This window comes from Balaenoptera ricei, chromosome 3 (assembly GCF_028023285.1).
Source record: "Balaenoptera ricei isolate mBalRic1 chromosome 3, mBalRic1.hap2, whole genome shotgun sequence".
Taxonomy (NCBI): Eukaryota; Metazoa; Chordata; class Mammalia; order Artiodactyla; family Balaenopteridae; genus Balaenoptera; species Balaenoptera ricei.
In genome coordinates this window covers 154,352,187-154,377,309 of record NC_082641.1, presented here as the reverse complement: position 1 = coordinate 154,377,309, position 25,123 = coordinate 154,352,187, and the positions used below count along the sequence as shown (strand labels likewise).

At 41.8% G+C, this 25,123-nt stretch overlaps 1 long non-coding RNA gene across 1 annotated transcript in view; it reads left to right on the top strand.

Annotated features, from left to right (window-relative positions):
* Positions 1-2,668: 2,668 nt before the first annotated feature.
* The window catches only part of LOC132363936 (uncharacterized), a 46,249-nt gene continuing 23,794 nt past the window's right edge, over positions 2,669-25,123 (top strand). The window contains exon 1 of the long non-coding RNA XR_009502676.1: positions 2,669-2,757. This is a non-coding gene — a long non-coding RNA (uncharacterized LOC132363936). The remainder of the gene's footprint in view (positions 2,758-25,123) is intronic.

The following is a 25,123-nucleotide window of genomic DNA, read 5'->3' as shown; positions in this document are numbered from 1 at the left end:
CTAGACATGTAAGTTTCCTCACTGACCACCTCCCCTCTCTCTAGTGAGAGTTCCCTTGCCCTTCTACCCTTCTGAGTAGTGATTTCCATGCCATAACCTCTTCAAAATGTCATGCTCCCAGGTACTTCCCCTGCATGCATACTGGTCCAAGTATTGCCTAGTAAACCTTGTGTGTGCTGCTGCCACCTTGTGTGTGGTCATATCTTTTTTCTTGCTCAACCCTGAAATATTTCAAAACCCTTATGCTGGGTTGGATTGGCGTGGGAACATGTGAGAAATAGGTAGTCAGGAAGAACAACTAGTCTTGGCTTGAGCCCGTTTCTTCCTCCTACCAGGGCACCTTTGAGGACACTCCTGGGCACGTTTATCCTTCAATGCCTCATTTGAGAACTTGCCTGAGGAGCAATTTGCCCACTAACATTTTTTTCCAATTTACCCAATTTTCTCATTTAATAAAACTTACTCTATGAATAATTCCTTTCAAGTATACTTTTATTCAAGAGTATATTTCAAGCAAGCGGACAAAGCCAGATTCTGTTCTGGCGTCTTTAAGAGTCAATGACATAATAAAAAACAGCGGGGCGGGTGGGGGGGGAGGTGAGGTTCTGAGTAGGACTAAATCAAAAGACACTAAAAAGTCAATAACCTAATTGTTATAGGAAGGTGGATTGAATCCTAGTTTGAAAAAAGCCACCTACAAAAAGGAAATATTTGAAGACAGTTGGAATACGGTAAGTCCCCTACACACAAACCTTGAAGTTGAGTACTTTCAAAGATACGAACATGGGTTCGCATGTCCAATCATGTAAGTTAGTTCACGTGTCTGGCATACATTGTCACGTGCGTGCATCCTCTACAAGTGGTTATGCTTTTGTGTACTTTACTGTACAGTACCGTATCGAGTACAGTAGCACAGCATCTTTATTTCAAGCCCAGATGTCTGGAAGCAAGTGTAAAAGCAGCGGTGATGTAGCTGGTACAGCAAAGAAGCACCAAGGGATAAAAATGAAAAAAAAAAGTGAAAATAATTGAGAAAGTGGAGGCAAAAAAATGTTTTTTATGTATTATTTGTGTGAAAAGTATTATAAATCTATTACAGTACAGTACTACATAGCCAATTGTGTTACTTGGGTACTTAGGCTAACTTTGTTGGACTTATGAACAAATTGGACTCCCCAGTGGCTTTAAGGGAAATGTTTTATAGACAAAGTGAGGAAGAGGGTCATGCTGCACAATTCTCTAATTGGTGGATGGTGAGGTAACAGGGTGGTATTTCAGGAGTTAACAGCATCAACTTTCTGGTTCCAGCCACTCTGGGGTCCATGTGTTTGTGGTCAGCATACAGTTAACTTCTTCCACCTGGTGGGAGTTTTATTATCAGAAAAACAACTCAAAGATACAGCTCAGATTATTAAATATACCCTTGAGGAGGAACTCAGGTCCTTGACTTTGTTTTCTGGCTAAACTATTATTATTTTGTCTTGCTTGACCCTTTTCCTTTGTTTCAGCATTCTCCCCCTTCTCTTATTAAATTTGCTCTTTGGAACTCCGGGAAGGCCTAGGAGGCTAAAGATTTTCTACAATATAAACATCAGGTGGGGGATACAGGGGTATCCCTGTAAAGTCCCCACAGGTTCTGCTTGGTTTGATATGGACTGAATATTAGATGATACCAAAATAGTCTCAACTTTTGAAGCGTGGTATTGGTATTATGGTTACACAGGACAATGTCCTGATTCTGGGTGATTCATGCTGATATATTTAATGGTGAAGTGTCATGATATTTTCAACTTTCAAATGGTTCAGAAAAAAATTATATCTACATCTACATGCAGTCAGTTCTGCTATAATGCTTTTTTGAAAACATGATATTTTTCTGGGTATAGATAAATTTGGAAACAATTTGAACATAATGTAAATTTTATGTTTGCTTATGTGCAATTTCATCTGCAAGGCACACAAGAGAAACTGGAGTTAACTGCAGAAAACTGCACCCAGGTGAACCTAGCTGCTCAGAAATACACAGAACACATGCGCACAGCTCAAGACACTGCCAGCTCATTCAGTGCCTCTCAGGTGTTATGAAGGATCCCCATATCCATCTGGGTTCTGACTTTCTGTGTGATTTTAGGTAACTCTCCTTCCACCTCTTCATTATAACTCACAAGTGTCAATACTTCTAATGATCACTTCTACAAGCAAAGGACAGGCCTCTTTCAAGGTAAAGTGCTCTGTTTCTTGTAGTGCTTTTGTATTTCTTAACCATTCAATATAGGTAAGATGCTGTTTTATTAGATTCCTTTTCTTTTTCAGTGTCAGTGACAAGTTTTGAGTGTTGAACCCCACCCAATCCCATTTTTCCCATAAGCCCTGTGGCTTTCACTGTGTGATTATGCGTAATATTGGTTAGGAACACCTATGAAAAAGTCTTGTTTAAAAGCAAACTTCCCTGGAGGGGGCAAGTTCCAGCCCACTGGCTGAAACTCATTATGTTCAACCACGTGACCTTCTGCCCTGCTGTCACTCAGGGAAAGGGGGTGGGTTCTCATGAATTGTCCAATCAGGGGCGCAGCATGGGAAGGTGGGTGGGGCAACACTTAGCCGACCACATAGGGGCTCCTGGAGGTGCTCAGTGTCGCGTTTCATCTGTTCTCCCGGTTCCCAGGTGTCTCTCTGCAGCGTATATGATGCTGTGAACTGCAGAGGCGGCAGGAGTGGAAGGGAGGACCCCAGGGGGACCCCAGAAGCCAGGAAATGGTGAGTTGAGGGGCCAGGTGTCCCAGGACAGGGAGGAGGGGTTGAGTCGGAACCTGCCACTGTGGGACCCGAACCCTGCTGCGGTCAACTCCGGAGTCTGCAGACCTAAGTCCGCCCGGGGCTCAGCTCAGACCTAAGCCCCCTCCAGCTCTCAGCGCGGGGGCTGGGCCAGCAGCCGAGACTTCGGGCATCCTGTCCCATCACTGTGCGTGGTGACTTTGGTCCCGGAGCCTCTCTGGGCAGCTCTGCGCCCGCAACCCGTCTCTCCTCAGATTGTGCATTGACCTCGGGTAGAGTCTTCAGACTCTGTGTCTGGTCTTTAAGTGTGGGTGGAGCTTTAGTCTGTGGGGACCCCAGTGCCACCTTTCTCCCCAAGAGGACCCGTTTTCTCCGGAGTTTTCCAAATGTTTGGGGAAGCAGAGTCTCAAATCCACGAACCTGTCGCCCTAGCCTAGCTCTTCCTAGGGCTGGCATTAAATCCATTAAATTCCAGGTCCCTCCCCGCCTTCCCAAAGCCAACTGTGTCTCTAATTCACAGCATCATTATCAAATATTTGTCCTCCGTGGTGCATGTCAAACAGACGCGTTTTTTTTTTTTTTTCCAGGGCGGAAAATTTATGCGTTCACTTATTTAGTAATAAAATCAATAGTATTATTAATGGAAATAAAAATTATTTAATGCTCACCATATATCAGGGACTGTGCATACACCTTACACAGATCTCATTTAATCCTAACACCTAATAAATATTAAGCTCACTTTTTAGAAGCAAACATTGAAGGATCCAAGAAGTTAAATTCTTACACAAGGTCCCACAGCTACTCTTTGGCAGAGGGGGATGCGGAATTTTGTCATTTTCCCACAGCCAATGAATGGCTCATGTTTAAAGGTGTAGTTTTTGGTTTGTGGATACTTTACCACGAGAGGAAAGCAGAGAATAACCACCTGTAACTAGGCTGTATGAAATCCTTGGGTGTCTCCCCCCAGAGGCTTTCCTGGGCACAGACATCCGTATCCTATGGGAAGCCCTTGGGTGTAGCTACCCCTTGAGAAATGTTCCTGCTCCTCCATGGGTTTGTCACCCTAAAAAGTTTTATTCACTTTTTAGTCACCGTTTTACAGTAACTGTAAACTAAAGAAAGGTGAATTTCAGAAAAGTAAAATATAACGTTAGTACATTGCCTGTGTTAAAATTTGTTTCCCTTTTTTCCTGCCCTTAGCGGGTGTTTCTGAAGTCTATTGCTTACTTTTGGGTGCTTTCGAATGTATCAATAATTCCAGGGCTTAGGCTTGCAGAGCAGAAGTGCTCAAGTATGATTGTTTACAAAACAGTTTCTTCCCATGGAAATAATAACCAGCATCATTATTTTCTGGAATCAATAGATACTTGTGGCTTTTCTTCTTCTTTTTTTTTTAACATCTTTATTGGAGTATAATTGCTTTACAATGATGTTAGTTTCTGCTTTATAACAAAGTGAATCAGTTATACATATACATATGTTCCCATATCTCTTCCCTCTTGTGTCTCCCTCCCTCCCACCCTTCCCATCCCACCCCGCCAGGCGGTCACAAAGCACAGGGCCGATCTCCCTGTGCTATGCGGCTGCTTTCCACTAGCTATCTATTTTACGTTTGGTAGTGTATATATGTCCATGTTGTGGCTTTTCTTGTTGAGCTAGCAGAATGCCTTACAATCTTCATTTTTTTTCCTTCTTCATTTTCCACGAAGTGTTGTGTTGCTGTCTTTGCATTTGAAGAAACAGTCACCTCTTCCAGTTTTTACTGACTGGCTTTGGGAGAGAAACACCTTCACCATTCAACCCAGATGGATATTCTGAGCTTCTCTCAGGCTTTTTCTGTGGATGCCCACTTCATGCCTCTTGTTCCCTCTTTTGGACAGAATTCTTAAGATTCTATGCCTTTCCCTGATCCCTCACATCCAGGCTGGGTGCTGTGTTTGCTTCCCCTGAAATGCTCACGTTTGTATGTCTTCCCAATCCCACCTAGTCAAGCCGGCTACATGTGTGTGCTTATGAGCTACAGGTGTGTGTTTACTGTGCAGTCTTGCGCTCCTCATCTGGGGGTCACGTGAGGAGCCAGACATAGGGTGTGGGTTGATGTATATGGAGCACTGGGTGTGCCCATGGGCCAGTTGGAAGCGTCTGCAGGCAGAGTATCGCAAGCAGCTGGTGTGCAAGGCTCCTGATGCATTTAGCGAGCAATTAGTAGGGTCTGCAGCCCTTTTTTGGATTTCCAAGCCCTGCTTGGTGTGAGTCCTCATGACTTCCTGGTACCAGCCTTCCAGCCACTCATCCATGCTGACCCCCTTGGTATTCTTTTTTTTTTTAAAATTAATTAATTAATTAATTTTTGGCTGCGTTGGGTCTTTGCTGCGCGCGGGCTTTCTCTAGTTGTGGCGAGTGGGGGCTGCTCTTCATTGCGGTGCGTGAGCTTCTCATTGCGGTGGCTTCTCTTGTTGCGGAGCACGGGCTCTAGGGCACGCGGACTTCAGTAGTTGTGGCTCGCGGGCTCTAGAGCGCAGGCTCAGTAGTTGTGGCGCATGGGCTTAGTTGCTCCATGACATGTAGGATCTTCCCGGACCAGGGATCGAACCTATGTCCCCTGCATTGGCAGGTGGATTCTTAACCACTGTGCCACCAGGGAAGCCCAGTTTAGTTTTGTTTTGTTTTTTAATCCACTGTGACAGGTTTTTTTTGTTTCACTTATTGTATTTAGACCACTGATGTTTAAAGTGATTATTGATATAGGTCGATTAATATCTACCATATTTTTACCATTTTTTATTTGTTGCCCTTGTTCTTTGTTTCTCTTTTGTCTTCCACTTTTCTTCTGTCTTCTCTACCTTTTAGGGGACATTTTACTTGATTCCATTTTTTCTCTTCTCTTAGCATATCATTATAACTTTTTTTTTTTTTTACATTTTTAGTCATTGCCCTTGAGTTTGTAGTATACATTTACAACTAACCCAACTCTTCTCTGAAGTAATACCATAACATTTCACTGGATGTGCAAATTCTCTCCCTTGCCCCTTGTATCATTTCTGTCATTCATTTCACTCATCCAAAAGCTATAATTACTGAATATGTTGCTGCTATTATTATTTTCAACAAAATGTTATGTCAGATTAATTAAGAATAATAAAAACAATTTAATTATTACCTTCATTTGTTCCTTCTCTAACACTTAACCTTTATCATTTACCTTCTTCCTGATGAATTTCTTTTAACATTTCTTGCAAAGCGGGGGTATTGGTGACAAATTCCCTCAATTTTTTTGGAAGTCTTTATTTCTCCCTCACTTGAAAGATAATTTTGCTTGACACAAAATTCTAGTTGGGTGGTTTCTCTTTCAACACACTGTGTTTCACAAAACTCTCTTCCTGCTTGCATGGTTTCTGAAAAGAAAAGTCCAATTTACTTCTTATCCTTGTTTCTCTGTAACTAAGGTTTTTTTTTCCCTGACATTTCAAGACTTTTTTTGTTTTTGATTTTTCTTGAGTTTGAATATATATTTCTAGGTGTGCATTTTTAGGGTTTTTATCCTGTTTGGTGACCTCTGAGCTGCCTACATCTCTATTTTGGTATCCATTATTAATCTGGGGGAAAATCTCACTCATCATTGTTTTACGTATCCTGTTTATTTCTTCTGCTTCATGTATTCCCATTTTGTATATGTTACACCTTTTTTAATTGTCCCAAAGCTCTTGGATTTCTGTTCTGTCTTTTTACCCTTTTCTTATCTTTGCATTTCAGTTCAGAAAGTTCTAGTGATGGCTCCTCAAGGTTGCTGATTCTTTTTTCTCACACATTTCCACTGTAATGGTCAGGTCCCCCCCCAAAAGGAATTCTTTATTTTTGTTCTGTTCTTTTGTTTTCTTAAAAATTTCTTTGCTTTCCTTTTGGTTCTTTTTTAGAGTTTCCAGCTCTGCACATGTTACCTATCTGTTCTTGCAGGTCATCCATTATTTCCATTAGAGCACTTAGCATATGAATCATGGTTGCTTTAAATGACTGGTCTGATAATTCCAGCATATATCTGCTACATCTGAATCAGGTTCTTTTGCTTGTCCTAATCCCAGAGATGTGTTGGGGTTTTTTTTTTCTCTCTCTTTTTTTCCCCTCCTTTTTTGGTTATTTTTTTAGGAGATGTGTTTTTTAAGTCTTTTATTGTGCCTTTTAATCTTTTGTTGAATACCAGACATGACGTACCGTGAAAAGGAACTGAGGTTTTTAGGCCTGTAGTATGAGATTTTAGGTTTATCTGACTAGGGTTTGGAGTTGTTTATTATTTGCTGTGGCTGTCAGAGGCTAAAATATCTTCAGGTGTCCTTGCTTTTGTCTCCCATGTCATCTTTAGGAGTACTATAGAGACTTGTAAATAAGTTCTGAAACATACAGTTCTGTCAGTGTTTTATACTGTTATTAGGTGTCTTCTTGATGTGGTGGTACGTTGAGGGTGGAAAGGAAATGTTTTATAGTCCCATGATTGGGTCTCAGTATGTGACCATAGACTGTGACCTTCTATGGTATAAGAAAGATATTTGGTCTTTGTCCATGGTTCTTAGCAAAGACCTAAAGCCCTTGGAATTTCCCATGTGATAGTAGCATCTTACATTCTAATGAGGCAACTGTTGCCAGACCCATAGATGATTTCATGATGGGGGATGGTTACCAGGAAGAACAAGCTATGATTAGAGGCTTAGAACTTCCAGCCCAGCCCACCCTCAAGCCCCCAGTGTTGAAAACTCCATCAAAACCCCTAAACTTTGGGATTCAGAGATATCTGGGTTGGTGAACACATCACTGTGCTGGGAGGCTGTCATGCCAGGAGAGGGCATGGAACCTTCCTACCCCTGTTCCCCTACTTTGCCTTGTGCACCCTTTCCATTTGGCTGTGCCTGACATGTATCTTTTAAAATAAACTGATAATAATAAGTAAAGCATTTTTCTTAGTTCTAATAGTCGTTCTATCAAATGAACAAACATGAGGGGTTATAGGGAACTTCTGAATTTGTAGTCAGCCATCCAGAAATGTGTGTGGCCTGGGCCTTGCATTTGCAGCTGGCATCTGACATGGGGGCAGTCTTGTGGTGTTGCAGGAAGGGTAACCCCTTCCAGGGCCTGAGAATGGGCTCCTGTCTAACACTCAGAAATGAATTGTCCAAGGAGACACACATGCTGACAAAGCGAGAGATTTCATTGGGAAGGGGCACCCAGGTGGAGAGCAGCAGGGTAAGGGAACCCAGAAGAACTGCTCTGCCACATAGCTCAAAGTCTCACGTTTTATAGTAATGGGGTTCGTTTCTGGGTTGTCCCTGGCCGATCATTCTGACTCAGGGTCCTTCCTGGTGGCACGCCCATCGCTCAGCCAAGATGGATTCCAGTGAGAAGGATTCTGGGAGGTTGGTAAGATATATGGACTGGCATCTCTTCTCTCCTTTTGACCTTTCCCAAATTCTTGCGGTTGGTGGTAGCTTGTTAGTTCTGCATTCCTTACCAGAACCTCCTGTTGTAAGATAACTCATTGCAAGTGGTTACTATCGTGTCTGGCCAGGGTGGGCAGTTATGGTCAGAGGTTCCCCCAACAACAGGACTGGGCCCTTCAACTGTGGAATCTGGTGTTAATTTTGGTTAGTGGTAGAATTGAGTTGTAAGACACCCAGTTGGAATTGGAGAGCTGGTGAAGTGGTTTCGGAAAACACACCACGTGTTTGCTGTTGGGGTTTAAACAAAACAAAACAAAACTCTCAACCTCACAACTCTTTCTGAGGTCCCTCTCTCCCTCAACTTAGGTCAAGCAGAAAGGCTAGAGGAGACTCAAGTTAGCAATTTCCCCTGTTGCCAAAAAAACCTTGGCTCTCTGTGCACTGATGCTGAACAAGAATATGGAGACAGAGTTTTTGGAGGAAAAGAAAGATAGCTTTTAATTCTTTGCCAGGCAAAGGGGAAAACACAGCAGGCTAGCGCCTCAAGAACTGTGCCCTCACTTCCCGAGGAATCAGAGGAGATCTTATAGGTGGGGCTCGAAGTCTGGGGGTGTATGATAAGGATCGAAGTCATGAAGGTCTTGCATTTTTCTTCTTCTTGCATTATTTCAAAACAGTCACATCTGGCGTCAGGCGGCCCGACCCGGTAACTGGGCCTGTTTGTCTCTGGCTTATTGGCCTGTGACCTTCTTTCTGAAATGCAAAAAGCGACAAGGGGTGACTTGTTACAAGGGAGTGCAGGGAGCTTAAACACCAGGTGCAGGATGTAATTTACATCACACAGAGTTAGGGGGTGATAGGTGCAGGATGTAATTCACATAGTGTCAGGTAGTGATAGGTTAGCTTTGTGAAGGATGAATCTAGTTACAGACACTACAGATTAGTAACAGTTAAAATATAGCTAGGAGTGATTAACTCTTTCAGGCCTGTTGGTTTCTTCTCTAGGCTGATCACTGTTCCCTTTACTTTCCTTGTTCTCAGGAGAGGAAAAACTCCATTTCTATTTTTGCTGCAACAAATTCCCCACTGCCAGTTCATTCCCTCCATATCAGTGGAGGAAGGGAAACGGGCATCATTCTTGTCTGGCTGAGGACAAAACTTCAGTTTTGCTCCACTTGACAAACACCAGCTGTCTGGCCCAGGGGCCCATCTATCTCCTAGTTCACCCTCCCACCATGTCAGTTAGGCACTGGTAAAACAGAATCTTTTGAGGACAGGCATTGTTAAGAGCAGAATATTGTGGGCATATTTCAAAATTTCTATTTTACTGTCTCTCCAATTTTGGAGACAGCAGTCGGCCCTGTGATTAATGGTTTGATAGATCCGAGTCGTTAATTTTAAGTTTGTTTGCTTTTTTCTGGTGAGGATTATAGGAATGTCCCCTTCTAAGCTCTTTACATGCCAGATGAGAATCTAGAAGTCTGACTCCATTTTTTAATGTTTGACTGCTGACAACTTTTAAAGCCTCATCCTTCCTTCTCCTGGTGCCCCACATCTGTACAAGATGACAAGAAGCCCTGGGTGCTTACTTCTTTGGTGCTGGTAAGAGATTAAATCCTTGGTAGCCCCTGCCTTTGTGTGCAAAATCTCACACTAGCCCACCTCCTAATCTCAATTAAAACAAACAAACAAACAAACAAAAAACCTCAGGCCAAAATTTGCAGCAACATGGATGGACCTAGAGATTCTCATACTGAGTGAAGTAAGTCAGACAGAGAAAGACAAATATATTATATCGCTTATATGTGGAATCTAAAAAAATGGCACAAATGAACTTATTTATAAAATAGAAATAGAGTCACAGATGTGAAAAACAAACACAGTTACTGGGGGGAAAGGGGGGTGGGGAAGGTTAAATTGGGAGATTGGGATTGACATATACACACTAACATATATAAAATAGGGGGACTTCCCTGGTGGTCCAGTGGTGAAGACTCTCCACTTCCAATGCAGGAGGCACAGGTTCAATCCCTGGTCTGGGAACTAAGATCCCATGTGCTGTGTGGTGCGGCCAAAAAATTTTTTTAAATTAAATAAAATAGATAACTAATAGGGACCTACTATATAGCACAGGGAACCCTACTCAGGACTCTGTAATGACCTATATGGGAAAAGAATCTAAAAAAGAGTGGATATATATTTATGTATAATTGATTCACTTTGCTGTACAGCAGAAACTAACACACATTGTAAATCAACTATATTCCAATAAAAATTTAAAAAACAAAAAACAAAAAACTCAGGCCAGGCTCCTTTCCTTGTTCTGTCAAGGCACTTCCCACCTACTTAAGAGGCCTTCCCTGCCCTCCCCAGACACTTCCATTATGGAAGTAATAAACTCTTTCATACGTTCTTGGCAGTAATGTGTTGTCAATCAAACCTAGGGTAGGGACCCACCTAACACAGTAGGTTACCATAACAGTTATAGAAGGGGTAAGGTATTGTCAACTGAAAAAAAATATTCACAGCCTGAAAATTGAGAGTTGTGTTTTCTTCAGTGGACATACTGAGGACTTCAAGTCCGGGAGGCAGCATTTCAAGTAACCCTGAGAAAACTGCTCTGAGGAGGCGAGGCGGGGAGCTAGGATATATAGGAGTTTTGCAACAAGGGGCAGGTAGTAGGAACAAAAGATTACTGTTAATAAAAGAAAACTAGGTACAGTAAGTCCTGTACATAAGAATGAGTTCTGATTCTGAGAGCACGTTTATCAGTCCAACTTGTTTGTAAGTCCAACAAAGTTAGTCTAGGTATCCAACTAACACAATCGGCTATAATAGTACTGTACTGTAATAGGTTTATAATACTTTTCACACAAATAATACATAAAAAAACAAAGAATAAATAAAACATTTTTAATCTTACAGTACAGTACCTTGAAAAGTACAGTAGTACAGTACAACAGCTGGCATACAGGGGCTGGCATCGAGTGAACAGGCAAAAAGAGTTACTGACTGGAGGAGGGAGAGGAGGTGGGAGATGGTAGAGCTGAAGGATCGTCAGCAATAGGAGGTGGAGAGCAAGCTGCAGTTTCACTCACACCTAACGTTGATGGAACGCTCATTTGCATCTTTGAAAGTTCGAAACTTGAAGGGTCGTTTGCAGGGACTTACTGTATCTCAAGTTAAGGAATTTAGCGCTTTTCTATGTACGGGAAGATGCAAGAGTCTGGGCTCACTGAAATCATTCCTTTTTTTTTTTTTTAACATCTTTATTGGAGTATAATTGCTTTACAATGGTGTGTTAGTTTCTGCTTTATAACAAAGTGAATCAGTTATACATATACATATGTTCCCATATCTCTTCCCTCTTGTGTCTCCCTCCCTCCCACCCTCCCTATCCCACCCCTCTAGGTGGTCACAAAGCACCGAGCTGATCTCCCTGTGCTATGCAGTTGCTTCCCACTAGCTATCTATTTTACGCTTGGTAGTGTATATGTGTCCATGCCACTCTCTCACTTTATCACATCTTACCCTTCCCCCTCCCCATATCCTCAAGTCCATTCTCTAGTAGGTCTGTGTCTTTATTCCCGTCTTGCCACTAGGTTCTTCATGACCTTTTTTTTTTTCCTTAGATTCCATATATATGTGTTAGCATACTATATTTGTTTTTCTCTTTCTGACTTACTTCACTCTGTATGACAGACTCTATCTCCATCCACCTCACTACAAATACCTCCATTTCGTTTCTTTTTATGGCTGAGTAATATTCCATTGTATATATGTGCCACTTCTTCTTTATCCTTTCATCTGATGATGGACACTTAGATTTCTTCCATGTCCTGGCTATTGTAAATAGAGCTGCAGTGAACATTTTGGTACATGACACTTTTTGAATTATGGTTTTCTCAGGGTATATGCCCAGTAGTGGGATTGCTGGGTCGTATGGTAGTTCTATTTTTAGTTTTTTAAGGAACCTCCATACTGTTCTCCATAGTGGCTGTATCAATTTACATTCCCACCAACAGTGCAAGAGTGTTCCCTTCTCTCCACACCCTCTCCAGCATTTATTGTTTCTAGATTTTTTGATGATGGCCATTCTGACTGGTGTGAGATGATATCTCATTGTAGTTTTTAAATTTTTTAACATATTTATTGGAGTATAATTGCTTTACAATGGTGTGTTAGTTTCTGCTTTATAACAAAGTGAATCAGTTATACATATACATAGGTTCCCATATCTCTTCCCTCTTGCGTCTCCCTCCCTCCCACCCTCCCTATCCCACCCCTCTAGGTGGTCACAAAGCACCGAGCTGATCTCCCTGTGCTATGCGGTTGCTTCCCACTGGCTATATACTTTACGGTTGGTAGTGTATATATGTCCATGCCACTCTCTCACTTTGTCACATCCTACCCTTCCCCCTCCCCATATCCTCAAGTCCATTCTCTAGTAGGTCTGTGTCTTTATTCCCGTCTTGCCACTAGGTTCTTCATGACCTTTTTTTTTTTTCCTTAGATTCCATATATACGTGTTAGCATACTGTTTTTGTTTTTCTCTTTCTGACTTACTTCACTCTGTATGACAGACTCTAACTCCATCCACCTCACTACAAATAACTCCAATTCGTTTCTTTTTATGGCTGAGTAATATTCCATTGTATATATGTGCCACATCTTTATCCATTCATCCGATGATGGACACTTAGATTGCTTCCATGTCCTGTCTATTGTAAATAGAGCTGCAGTGAACATTTTGGTACATGACACTTTTTGAATTATGGTTTTCTCAGGGTGTATGCCCAGTAGTGGGATTGCTGGGTCGTATGGTATTTCTATTTTTAGTTTTTTAAGGAACCTCCATACTGTTCTCCATAGTGGCTGTATCAATATACATTCCCACCAACAGTGCAAGAGTGTTCCCTTCTCTCCACAGCCTCTCCAGCATTTATTGTTTCTAGATTTTTTGATGATGGCCATTCTGACCGGTGTGAGATGATATCTCATTGTAGTTTTGAGTTGCATTTCTCTAATGATTAACGATGTTGAGCATTCTTTCATGTGTTTGTTGGCAATCTGTATATCTTCTTTGGAGAAATGTCTACTTAGGTCTTCTGCCCATTTTTGGATTGGGTTGTTTGTTTTTTTGTTATTGAGCTGCATGAGCTGCTTGTAAATCTTGCAGATTAATCCTTTGTCAGTTGCTTCATTTGCAAATATTTTCTCCCATTCTGAGGGTTGTCTTTTTGTCTTGTTTATGGTTTCCTTTGCTGTGCAAAAGCTTTTAAGTTTCATTAGGTCCCATTTGTTTATTTTTGTTTTTATTTCCATTTCTCTAGGAGCTGGGTCAAAAAAGATGTTGCTGTGATTTATGTCATAGAGTGTTCTGCCTCTGTTTTCCTCTAAGAGTTTGATAGTGTCTGGCCTTACATTTAGGTCTTTAATCCAATTTGAGTTTATTTTTGTATATGGTGTTAGGGAGTGTTCTAATTTCATACTTTTACATGTACCTGTCCAGTTTTCCCAGCACCACTTATTGAAGAGGCTGTCTTTTCTCCACCGTATATGCTTGCCTCCTTTATCAAAGATAAGGTGACCATATGTGCGTGGGTTTATCTCTGGGCTTTCTATCCTGTTCCATTGATCTATGTTTCTGTTTTTGTGCCAGTACCATACTGTCTTGATTACTGTAGCTTTTTAGTATAGTCTGAAGTCAGGGAGTCTGATTCCTCCAGCTCCATTTTCTTCCCTCAAGACTGCTTTGGCTATTCGGGGTCTTTTGTGTCTCCATACAAATTTTAAGATGATTTGTTCTAGTTCTGTAAAAAATGCCATTGGTAATTTGATAGGGATTGCATTGAATCTGTAGATTGCTTTGGGTAGTATAGTCATTTTCAAAATGTTGATTCTTCCAATCCAAGAACATGGTATATCTCTCCACCTGTTGGTATCATCTTTAATTTCTTTCATCAGTGTCTTATAGTTTTCTGCATACAGGTCTTTTGTCTCCCTAGGTAGGTTTATTCCTAGGTATTTTATTCTTTTTGTTGCAGTGGTAAATGGGAGTGTTTCCATAATTTCTCTTTCAGATTTTTCATCATTGGTGTATAGGAATGCAAGAGATTTCTGTGCATTAATTTTGTATCCTGCAACTTTACCAAATTCATTGATTAGCTCTAGTAGTTTTCTGGTGGCATTTTTAGGGTTTTCTATGTATAGTATCATGTCATCCGCACACAGTGACAGCTTTACTTCTTCTTTTCCAATTTGTATTCCTTTTATTTCTTTTTCTTCTCTGATTGCCGTGGCTAGGACTTCCAGAACTATGTTGAATAATAGTGGTGAGAGTGGACATCCTTGTCTCGTTCCTGATCTTAGAGGAAATGCTTTCAGTTTTTCACCATTGAGAATGATGTTTGCTGTGGGTTTGTCATATATGGCCTTTATTATGTTGAGGTAGGTTCCCTCTATGCCCACTTTCTGGAGAGTTTTTATCATAAATGGGTGTTGAATTTTGTCAAAAGCTTTATCTGCATCTATTGAGATGATCATATGGTTTTTATTCTTCAATTTGTTAATATGGTGTATCACATTGATTGATTTGCATATATTGAAGAATCCTTGCATCCCTGGGATAAATCCCACTTGATAGTGGTGTATGATCTTTTTAATGTGTTGTTGGATTCTGTTTGCCAGTATTTTGTTGAGGATTTTTGCATCTATATTCATCAGTGATATTGGTCTGTAATTTTCTTTTTTTGTAGTATCTTTGTCTGGTTTTGGTATCAGGGTGATGGTGGCCTCATAGAATGAGTTTGGGAGTGTTCCTTCCTCTGCAATTTTTGGAAGAGTTTGAGAAGGATGGGTGTTAGCTCTTCTCTAAATGTTTGATAGAATTCACCTGTGAAGCCATCTGGTCCTGGACTTTTGTTTGTTGGAAGATTTTTAATCACAGTTTCAATTTCATTCCTTGTGATTGGTCTGTTCATATTTTCTATTTCTTCCTGGTTCAGTCTTGGAAGGTTATACCTTTCTAAGAATTTGTCCATTTCTTCCAGGTTGTCCATTTTATTGGCATAGAGTTGCTTGTAGTAGTCTCTTAGGATGCTTTGGATTTCTGTGGTGTCTGTTGTAACTTCTCCTTTTTCATTTCTAATTTTATTGATTTGAGTCCTCTCCCTCTTTTTCTTGATGAGTCTGGCTAATGGCTTATCAATTTTGTTTATCTTCTCAAAGAACCAGCTTTTAGTTTTATTGATCTTTGCTATTGTTTTCTTTGTTTCTATTTCATTTATTTCTGCTCTGATCTTTATAATTTCTTTCCTTCTGTTAACTTTGGGTTTTGTTTGTTCTTCTTTCTCTAGTTCCTTTAGGTGTAAGGTTAGATTGTTTACTTGAGATTTTTCTTGTTTCTTTAGGTAGGCTTGTATAGCTAGAAACTTCCCTCTTAGAACTGCTTTTGCTGCATCCCATAGGTGTTGGATAGTCGTGTGTTCATTGTCATTTGTCTCTAGGTATTTTTTGATTTCCTCTTTGATTTCTTCAGTGATCTCTTGGTTATTTAGTAACATATTGTTTAGCCTCCATGTGTTTGTGTTTTTTACGTTTTTTTCCCTGTAATTGATTTCTAATCTCATAGCGTTGTGGTCAGAAAAGATGCTTGATATGATTTCAATTTTCTTAAATTTACTGAGGCTTGATTTGTGACCCAAGATGTGATCTATCCTGGAGAATGTTCCATGCGCACTTGAGAAGAAAGTGTAATCTGCTGTTTTTGGATGGAATGTCCTATAAATATCAATTAAATCTATCTGGCCTATTGTGTCATTTAAAGCTTCTGTTTCCTTATTTATTTTCATTTTGGATGATCTGTCCATTGGTGTAAGTGAGGTGTTAAAATTCCCCACTATTATTGTGTTACTGTCAATTTCCTCTTTTATAGCTGTTAGCAGTTGCCTTATGTATTGAGGTGCTCCTATGTTGGGTGCATATATATTTATAATTGTTATATCTTCTTCTTGGATTGATCCCTTGTTCATTATGTAGTGTCTTTCCTTGTCTCTTATAACATTCTTTATTTTAAAGTCTATTTTATCTGATATGAGTTTTGCTACTCCAGCTTTCTTTTCATTTCCATTTGCATGGAATACATTTTCCTTCCCCTCACTTTCAGTCTGTATGTGTCCCTAGGTCTGAAGTGGGTCTCTTGTAGACAGCATATATATGGGTCTTGTTTCTGTATCCATTCAACAAGCCTGTGTCTTTTGGTTGGAGCATCTAATCCGTTCACGTTTAAGGTAATTATCTATACGTATGTTCCTATGACCATTTTCTTAATTGTTTTGGGTTTGTTTTTGTAGATCCTTTTCTTCTCTTGTGTTTCCCGCTTAGAGAAGTTCCTTTAGCATTTGTTGTAGAGCTGGTTTGGTGGTGCTGAATTCTCTTAGCTTTTGCTTGTCTGTAAAGCTTTTGATTTCTCCATCGAATCTGAATGAGATCCTTGCCGGGTAGAGTAATCTTGGTTGTAGGTTCTTCCCTTTCATCACTTTAAGTGTATCATGCCACTCCCTTCTGGCTTGTAGAGTTTCTGCTGAGAAATCAGCTGTTAACCTTATGGGGTTCCCTTGTATGTTATTTGTCATTTTTCCCTTGCTGCTTTCAATAATTTTTCTTTGTCTTTGATTTTTGCCAATGTGATTACTATGTGTCTCAGCATGTTTCTCCTTGGGTTTATCCTGTATGGGACTCTCTGTGCTTCCTGGACTCGGGTGGGTATTTCCTTTCCCATGTTAGGGAAGTTTTCTACTATAATCTCTTCAGATATTTTCTCTGGTCCTTTCTCTCTCTCTCCTCCTTCTGGGACCCCTATAATGTGAATGTTGTTGTGTTTAATGTTGTCCCAGAGGTCTCTTAGGCTGTATTCATTTCTTTTCATTCTTTTTTCTTTATTCTGTTCCACAGCAGTGAATTCCACCATTCTGTTTTCCAGGTCACTTATCCGTTCTTCTGCCTCAGTTATTCTGCTCTTGATTACTTCTAGTGTAGTTTTCATTTCAGTTATTGTATTGTTCATCTCTGTTTGTTTGTTCTTCAATTCTTCTAGGTCTTTGTTAAACATTTCTTGTCTCTTCTCAATCTTTGCCTCCAATCTTTTTCCGAGGTCCTGGATCATCTTCACTATCATTATTCTGAATTCTTTTTCTGGAATGTTGTCTATCTCCACTTCATTTAGTTGTTTTTCTGGGGTTTTATCTTGTTCCTTCATCTGGTACATAGCCCTCTGCCTTTTCATCTTGTCTGTCTTTCTGTGAGTGTTGAACAACATCATTTTAAAAAGTATTTTGGTATAGGGGCTTCCCTGGTGGTGCAGTGTTTAAGAATCCACCTGCCAGTGCAGGGACGTGGGTTTGAGCCCTGGTCGGGGAAGATCCCATGTGCCGCAGAGTAACTAAGCCCATGTGACACAACTACTGAGCCTGCACTCTAGAGCCCATGAGCCACAACTACTGAGCCCATGTGCCACAACTACTGAAGCCCACCTAGAGCCTGTGCTCTGCAACAAGAGTAGCCACCACAATGAGAAGACCGCACACTGCAACGAAGAGTAGCCCCAGGTCACTGCAACTAGAGAAAACCCGCACGCAGCGACGAAGACCCAATGCAGCCAAAAAAACCAAAAAAAGTATTTTGGTATAAAAAAGAAGACAAAACTGAAACATTTCATAAGAGAAACTTGTAGAAAAGTTTGAAAAGGCAGGTAAGCAAATATAAAACAAAAATCATTCACAATCATAGCTCTATCAGATACATTTGGTGTATATCTTTTCAGGACTTTTTCTGTACACATATTTGAGTATAAAATATGTATTAGTTTTATCTTCATAAAAATCTTTTGAGGGATAGACAAAGCAAGTATGACATGATATCATGCAAAGTACTCAATACAGTTGTTAGCAATATTGTAGGCAAAATGTAAGCAAAAAGCCAGTAAGTGTTAATAGAGCATTTTCATTTATTAGGCTGGTACTTTATATAAAGTAGTATAATAAGTACTTTATATAAGCTGCTACCCAGTTGTCCCAGCAGCTTTCTCTCAAGCTGGGTTATTACCATCATTTTATGGTTTCAAGGAAATTAAATAACTCAAGGTTTTTCAATGACAGTGTTCAGATCCAGATTCGTCTAAAAGCCTATATGCCTTCTATTGCAACAAGCTACTCTGTCTCTGCAAGTCTTGCCATTCTCATTTTACAGATTTACATTTTACATGGCTCTGACAAGTTGACTATTGGCCTAGGTTAGCGAGAGATGGACCCAGGCATTCAGTGTTAGATTCCTGACTTGTGCCTTCTGGGGAACAGCCCCTTCCCAACTTCCCTGAAGAATGTTGCATACCAGCTTGCTACCACTTTGTGTTGGCAGGATATTGCTCTTCAGATGCCTGGGGAGCACTTATTCTCAAGGTTTCTGAGAAAGGTCAATGAGAATAAACTTGGAAGTATTTGCAAGTATCCATCATTCTAATGTTTGCTTGTGGCTCCATTTCTGTGAATATTCCCTTGGCATTGTGACCAAATGCAAAGGGTTTGGTTCAGGTATTATTTGACCTATTAACATCCCCTCCCCAACAATATGGGTTCCTTTATTTTCTCCTCTAGATGTGTGAAAAAAAAAGTAGCAAACTTTGCCACTGATCACTTAAACAGGAAGAGGTTCACTACTTTTAGCTAAAAGAACAACCGTAGCAATAGGAAAATTATTAATACGCACATCAGTGAAGAAGGCCCGGCTTGTGGCAGCTTAGCTGATGGGCAAAATCATGCTCCATCACCATCTTTCCTTGGCTACACAGTCCTACATGGCTTGCTGTCCAGCCCTAGAGAGCAGCTGAGAAAGAGGGTTTTGAGCTTGGGGCTCTGCCAGTGGCTCGGATGCAGAACTTTATGGTATGGTTAGTTCTCTAGTTTTTCTGGTCGCATCTGGCCATTTATTAATTGGTCAGTCCAGGCATATCCTGCAGTTTCGCCTCTAAATACCAGTAAATTAGGAGGGGTGGTGAGGTCAGCAAGGGGATAGACTGGAGTTGGCCTGGAAAGGCTGAGAAAGGCTGTGCTGATTCTGCATGGCTGTGTTGACTGGCATTGCAACACAGGGCTGAGAAACAGTTATGATTATAGTATCATGCAAAGAACAGAAGGGGTCTAATGCAACCTGTTCCTTTTTGGTTGTCTTTGTTCCTAGTTTTTTGCTGATTCCCAAAGTATGTTTGTAGCTTTGGATCTGGGAAGGATGAACTTGTTTATCACACCAAATATTAAGTTGTGAGGTATATGTGTGTACCTTGTGGGTTATTTCCTTCACCTTAACCTGTGTGGGGATAAGGCTGTGTGGCGGAGGTCCTGGCTGAGGGCCTTGTGTGGGCAAATGGAAGGCTATGGGAGAGAGTCCTGGCCAGAGGCAGTTACATCCAACAAGCAAGAAGCAGTTAGTTTCAAGGAGCAGGATCAACCAAAAGCAGGCTGAACTCTCTGCAGCAGGAGACTGAAGTACGGAGTACCAGAAGAGGAATCAGGAACTGGCCAATTCTGAGAGTCCCCAGAGCAGTGTGTGTGTGTGTGTGTGTGTGTGTGTGTGTGTTTGATGAGCTGGTTGGGACGTGATGTGTGGGTGGGCTCAGTTTAGAATGACTAAATGGGGTAGTCCTTAAGCTCTTTTCTGTTCAAAGATGTTTGTTTTCTACTCTCTAAGGATTTTAGTCACAAAAGGGACCATGAAATGTCTACCTTGGTTGGAAGGAGAAAAGCCCACAGGTGGAATTAAGAGGTAAACCCTATCTCTAGAAGGAGTAGAGGGTGTACACATGGAAGTGCGGTGCACCCTCAGAAATCCCATATGTAGGTAACGTTGCATCTTCTTCCCTCCCTCCGACACTGTGCTGCACTGGAAATAAGGCGGCTTCACACTCGAGCGGAACGGGATTTGAATCCCGGCTCCAGCAGTGATTTATCTGAACTCACTTTCCTCATCCATAAAATGGGGATGGTTAATCCTCTTCTTGGGTCTTTAGGAGAATTAAAAGAGATAAAGGGTTTGTGAAGCATATAGCACAGCACCTGGCACATGGAGATGCTTCATACATCCCTGCCCTGTGAGAAGGACCAAGACTCTTTTTTTTTTGGCCATGCCACATGGCTTGTGGGATCTTAGTTCCCTGACCAGGGATTGAACCCAGGCCCTTGGCAGTGAAAGCACCACGTCCTAACCACTGGACTGCCAGGGAATTCCCAGGAGCAGCTTCTAATGAGAACATGGGCTGCCTGCAGAGACAGGCCATGGAGTCCACCAGCTTTCTCAGCTTTAAATGCCACAGCTGAGCGAGCCAGTTCATCATTCCAGGAGTAGGTGCTGTGCAGGGAGGAGACTAATCCATCACAGCCTGGGCGTGGTGGGAGGTCCAGAGGAGAAATGTTAGATCTGCTATCTGTGGCATCTGTTGGGGCCCATGATGGATATGTGCACCTGTGAACAAGTGAAGCAGAAGCCAGGACTGTGTGTACGAATGGGGGAAGGAAGAGCAGGAGGCGGGTAAAGCTCTTGTTAGCTGAGGTTTCTGGGAAGGGATTGGATGGAGAGGAGGTGGACGCAGTGCAAGTCTTGAATATGGAGGGTGTGAATATCGGGCAGAGGGCGTGGGAGAAGGCGTGCTGTGGATTGGAGCAAAGCCAAGGTGGCGGCAGGGTTCTGGGATGTGGAGAAGGTCAGGTGGAATGTGAGATGGGCTTGGGGAGAAAAGGGAGGAAGGGTGTCTGGATAATTTCAGTTTGGACTGGTTGGTAGTATGGCTGGATGAGTAGGGCAGAGTCTGATAGACCTGGGTTGAAATCCTGGTTCTGGAAAAATTTGGCCAAATTACTTCACCACCATTATTTTTCTTATCTTTATAAAATGTACATAATAATAGTGCAACTTACGATGGCTGAGTTGACATATGTAAGGGATCTGGCACATCGTGGATGTTCAATAAATAGCAGCTGTTATTGTTATGTAGGCGTTAGTATTATATTTGTGTGCTTTATAAACTTTCTTACTTTATGAGGTTTTCGTTGTCCTCTGGGTTAATCACACTGTGTACAAAAGGGAGAGTTGTAGAGTTGTCAATAAGATAGGATAGCCTTCAACAAAAAGGAGGTGGTAATTGGACAAAAGAATATTTAAAACTTATTTTTTTTTAATACCCATTTATGGGGCTAAGACCCATTGTTAGCATTTAGGGACACTAACTTGAAAAATATTCAGACAATGATTACAAATTTACCAGCAGTTCATATGTTTGAATTTTTGCTCAAATGGAGCCATAAGCCATGACGCTTAAGTGCCATAGCACCCAGCACCTCAGTCTTTCAGCCCGTGGGAGAAGCAGGCAGAGTGTGAACATATGCCCACCTGACCGGCAGTGTCACAGCAACAAAGTCACTGGGTAGAATTTACCTGGCTGAAACATCACCAGGTTCCTCTTCTGGTAATTAATTGTTTTTGAGAGGTGCTGTAGCTAAAGGGAACAGTGGTCATTGGAGCCACCTTGAGTTTGCTAAGAACAAGTTGCTAAACTCACCTTTTCCCTTCTTGGTAAACTTACTAGAATACAGGTCAGGCAATGGTGCAGATACAGCACAGAATCTGTCAAAACATCTCAGGAGGTCCTTGAGGACTAAAGGAGATCTGGGCAGGGCACAGGCCAATTAGTACCTGGTTATCAACTGTACCGAGGGGGGATTAAAGTCAACTTGGAGAAAAATTTCTCTCCTGAAATGAGATATCACCATGGTGTTCGGGTTGAAGATGACCAGGCCTATGATGATTTATTGGACATTTATGATAGACTGTGTCTCCAAAATGGCAGCGGAGGTGCTGTGTTCAACACACAGTAGAGGGGAGGCCCTTCTGCCCTCTTTGTATAAAGGAATCTTTGTTCCTTGATCAAATGTCTGAGATTCCTCTGAGTGCTGGGCCTGGTACAAGAGAGAGAGGGGAAAGTCAGATGGCTGTACTTTGGATCCATTTTATAGATGAAAACCGAGGTTCAGGAAGGTTAGGGAACTTGCCCAGGGTTACCCGGTCAGTATATTGGTTTGAAGGTTATGTTCTTCCACATGTTATGCCCTGCATGTGGGTCCACAATCCCAACTGTTTAGGTTCAGCCCAGTCTAGATGTATCTTCACAACCACACAAACATAAAGGTTTGGGAGTCTTTGAAGATTGTTATCCATCAACACAGGAATCCGTCTGGAGCTTCGTGGCAAAGTTGTCATGATGCTGATGGGCAGAAACCAGAGAAGAGAAGGTTTGGCTTAGTGAACTGAAGGGAAATAACACATGAAGGGCAAGAAGATCCATTCATTGAGTCACTCATCACCCACCCTGTGCCAGGCCTGGGCTTGGCGCTGAGGGTACAGATGTGAAGATCAGCCAGTCTCTGCCCCAGGAACCCACAGCCTGGTGTGGAGATGGTGACAATACAGTGAGTGGTTTCACAGAAGAACTTTCCCCAGATCTGATCTTCCCAGACCATATCCTTCTCAGCATTCAGGTCTTAGTTCAGAAGGCACTCCCCTTCCCTTAAAAAAATAACAGCTTTATTATGCACATACTGTGTGATGCTGAATGATGGCCCCCAAAGATGTCTACATCCTGATCCCTGGAACTTGTATGTTACCCTGTCTGGTAAAAATGACTTAGGGTGTGTGATTAAATTAATGATCTGGAGATGGAAAGATTATCCTGGATTATTCAGGTGGGTCCAGTGTAATGACAAGGGTCCTCATAAGAGGGAGGCAGGAGGATGAGAGAGAGAAAGGAAATGTGATGTTGGAACTAGAGGTTTAAGTGACACACTTGGAAGATGCAGTAAGGGGTCAAGAGCCAGGGAATACAGGCAGACTCCAGAAGCTAGAAAAGGCAAGGAAACGGATTCCTCCCTGGGCTTCCAGAAGGAACACAGCCCTGCCAACACCTTGATTTTAGCTTTTGACCTCCAGACCATAAAATAATAAATTGGTGTTGTTTAAAGCCACCTGGTTGTGGTAATTTGTCAAAATAGCAATAGGAAACTAATGTGCATGCCACACAATTCATTGGATCGTCATATGCTCACAAACTTGTACAACCATTACCACAATCAATTTTAGGACATTTTATCACCCTCCCCCTCAAAAAAGCTTATCCCCATTAGTGGTCACTCCTCTTTTCGGCTTATAGTTGGGCATGTGGCTTTGGTTAAGTTTCCTTACTTGTATGAGCCTGTTTTCTCATCTGTAAATGGGATACTACCCAATTCCAAAGGATGTTGTAAGAATTCAGTGAGACCATGTGTGTAAGCATTTAGCACAGTGCCTGCAGCCAGTGTTCAGTAGGTTGTGTTATTATTCTTGTAAGTACCAGTGAGGAGGCTGTTGCAGAAGCACAGGGGAGAGCTGAAGGAGGGGCTGGACCAGGCCAGTGGCTGAGGGGTGGAGAGGAGGGGATCTGCTTTCTCTCACATGCTCCAAGCTCTGTGATCCTCCCTCACTGGAGAACAGTTTTACCTTCTTTTTTTTTTTTTTAATTTTTTTTTAACATCTTTAAGTTTTACCTTCTTTTAGCACTTGGAATTCCATTAAAGCCGGCCTGCTGGTCCCTGTCTGGTCACTAGAGGGCAGTAGAGCCAAGGACACGTAAGGAAGGCGGCGTTGGCGCTGGTCTGTGTGTTCAGCCTTTATTCCTGTTCTGACGCCTAATTGTGTTATTTGCTTTGGACTGTCCCCTCCCTCCCTCCTTGCTCTGTGTACTTGCGGACATTTTTTTTTCCAAACACTTCACATCTCAGGGCACCTCTGAGTCCCTATGCCATCTGTGGCCTGGGATTAGTCATGGCTGAAGCCTCTTACTTTCTGACAGCTGTGTTTATTTCTCAAGGGCCCAAGTGGCTGCAGAATATGGGGGCCTGTGCACTGCAGCTCAGCAGAGCCTAGGATGAACAACAGTTGCTCTTCTGCCAGTTCAAAACTTGGGGCCTGTTCCATCTTGCATTCGTCCTCTGCAACCCAGGGCATATTAATTTCAGCCAAATCACACGGACTGAGATGGTGATGGTGGGCTGTGGTGGGTGTGATTCCCTAAAGAAAATTCAAGTGAGGTCACCAGAGGGAGGAAGAATTGATGTTTATGCAAAATGCACAGATGTCCAGTACAGCTACCGCATGGGAACAGAATAATCCACCAGTTAACAGTCCTGGCTTGACACTCCAGTTCCCAGGGATGGAATCCCATTTCCACCGTTAACAAGTTGTGTGACCATGACTGTGTCACTTCACTTGTCAGTCTGAGTCTCAATGTCCCCATCTACAAAATGGGAGTGATGGTCCAGCATTGTGGGCTTGAACCAGTGGGAAAGCACACTGCAAAGGCACCAGGCAGGCACCAGCACGTGTCACTGCAACTTGGTGTGGCATGAAGTCTGAAGTCTGTGATCCAGCAAATCAGCTTCTGGGTATTTAATATAAGGAAATGAAAAAGCTAACTCAGAAAAGGCACCTGTACCCCCATGTTCATTGCAGCATTATTTACAATAGCTAGGATATGGAAACAACGTAAGTGTTCATTGATGGATGAATAGATAAAGAAATGTGGTATATATATACACCATATATACAATATAATTCAGCCGTAGAAAAGAAAGAAATATTGCCATTTCCACAACATGGATGGACCTTGAGGGCATTATGCTAAATGAAATAAGTCAGATAGAGGAAGACAAACACCATATGATCTCACTTGTATGAGGAATCTAAAAAATAAACCCAAGACCAAGCTTATAGATACAGAGAACAAATTGGTGGTTGCCAGAGGTAGGGGGTGGGGGAGCGGGCGAGATGGCTGAAGGTCAAAA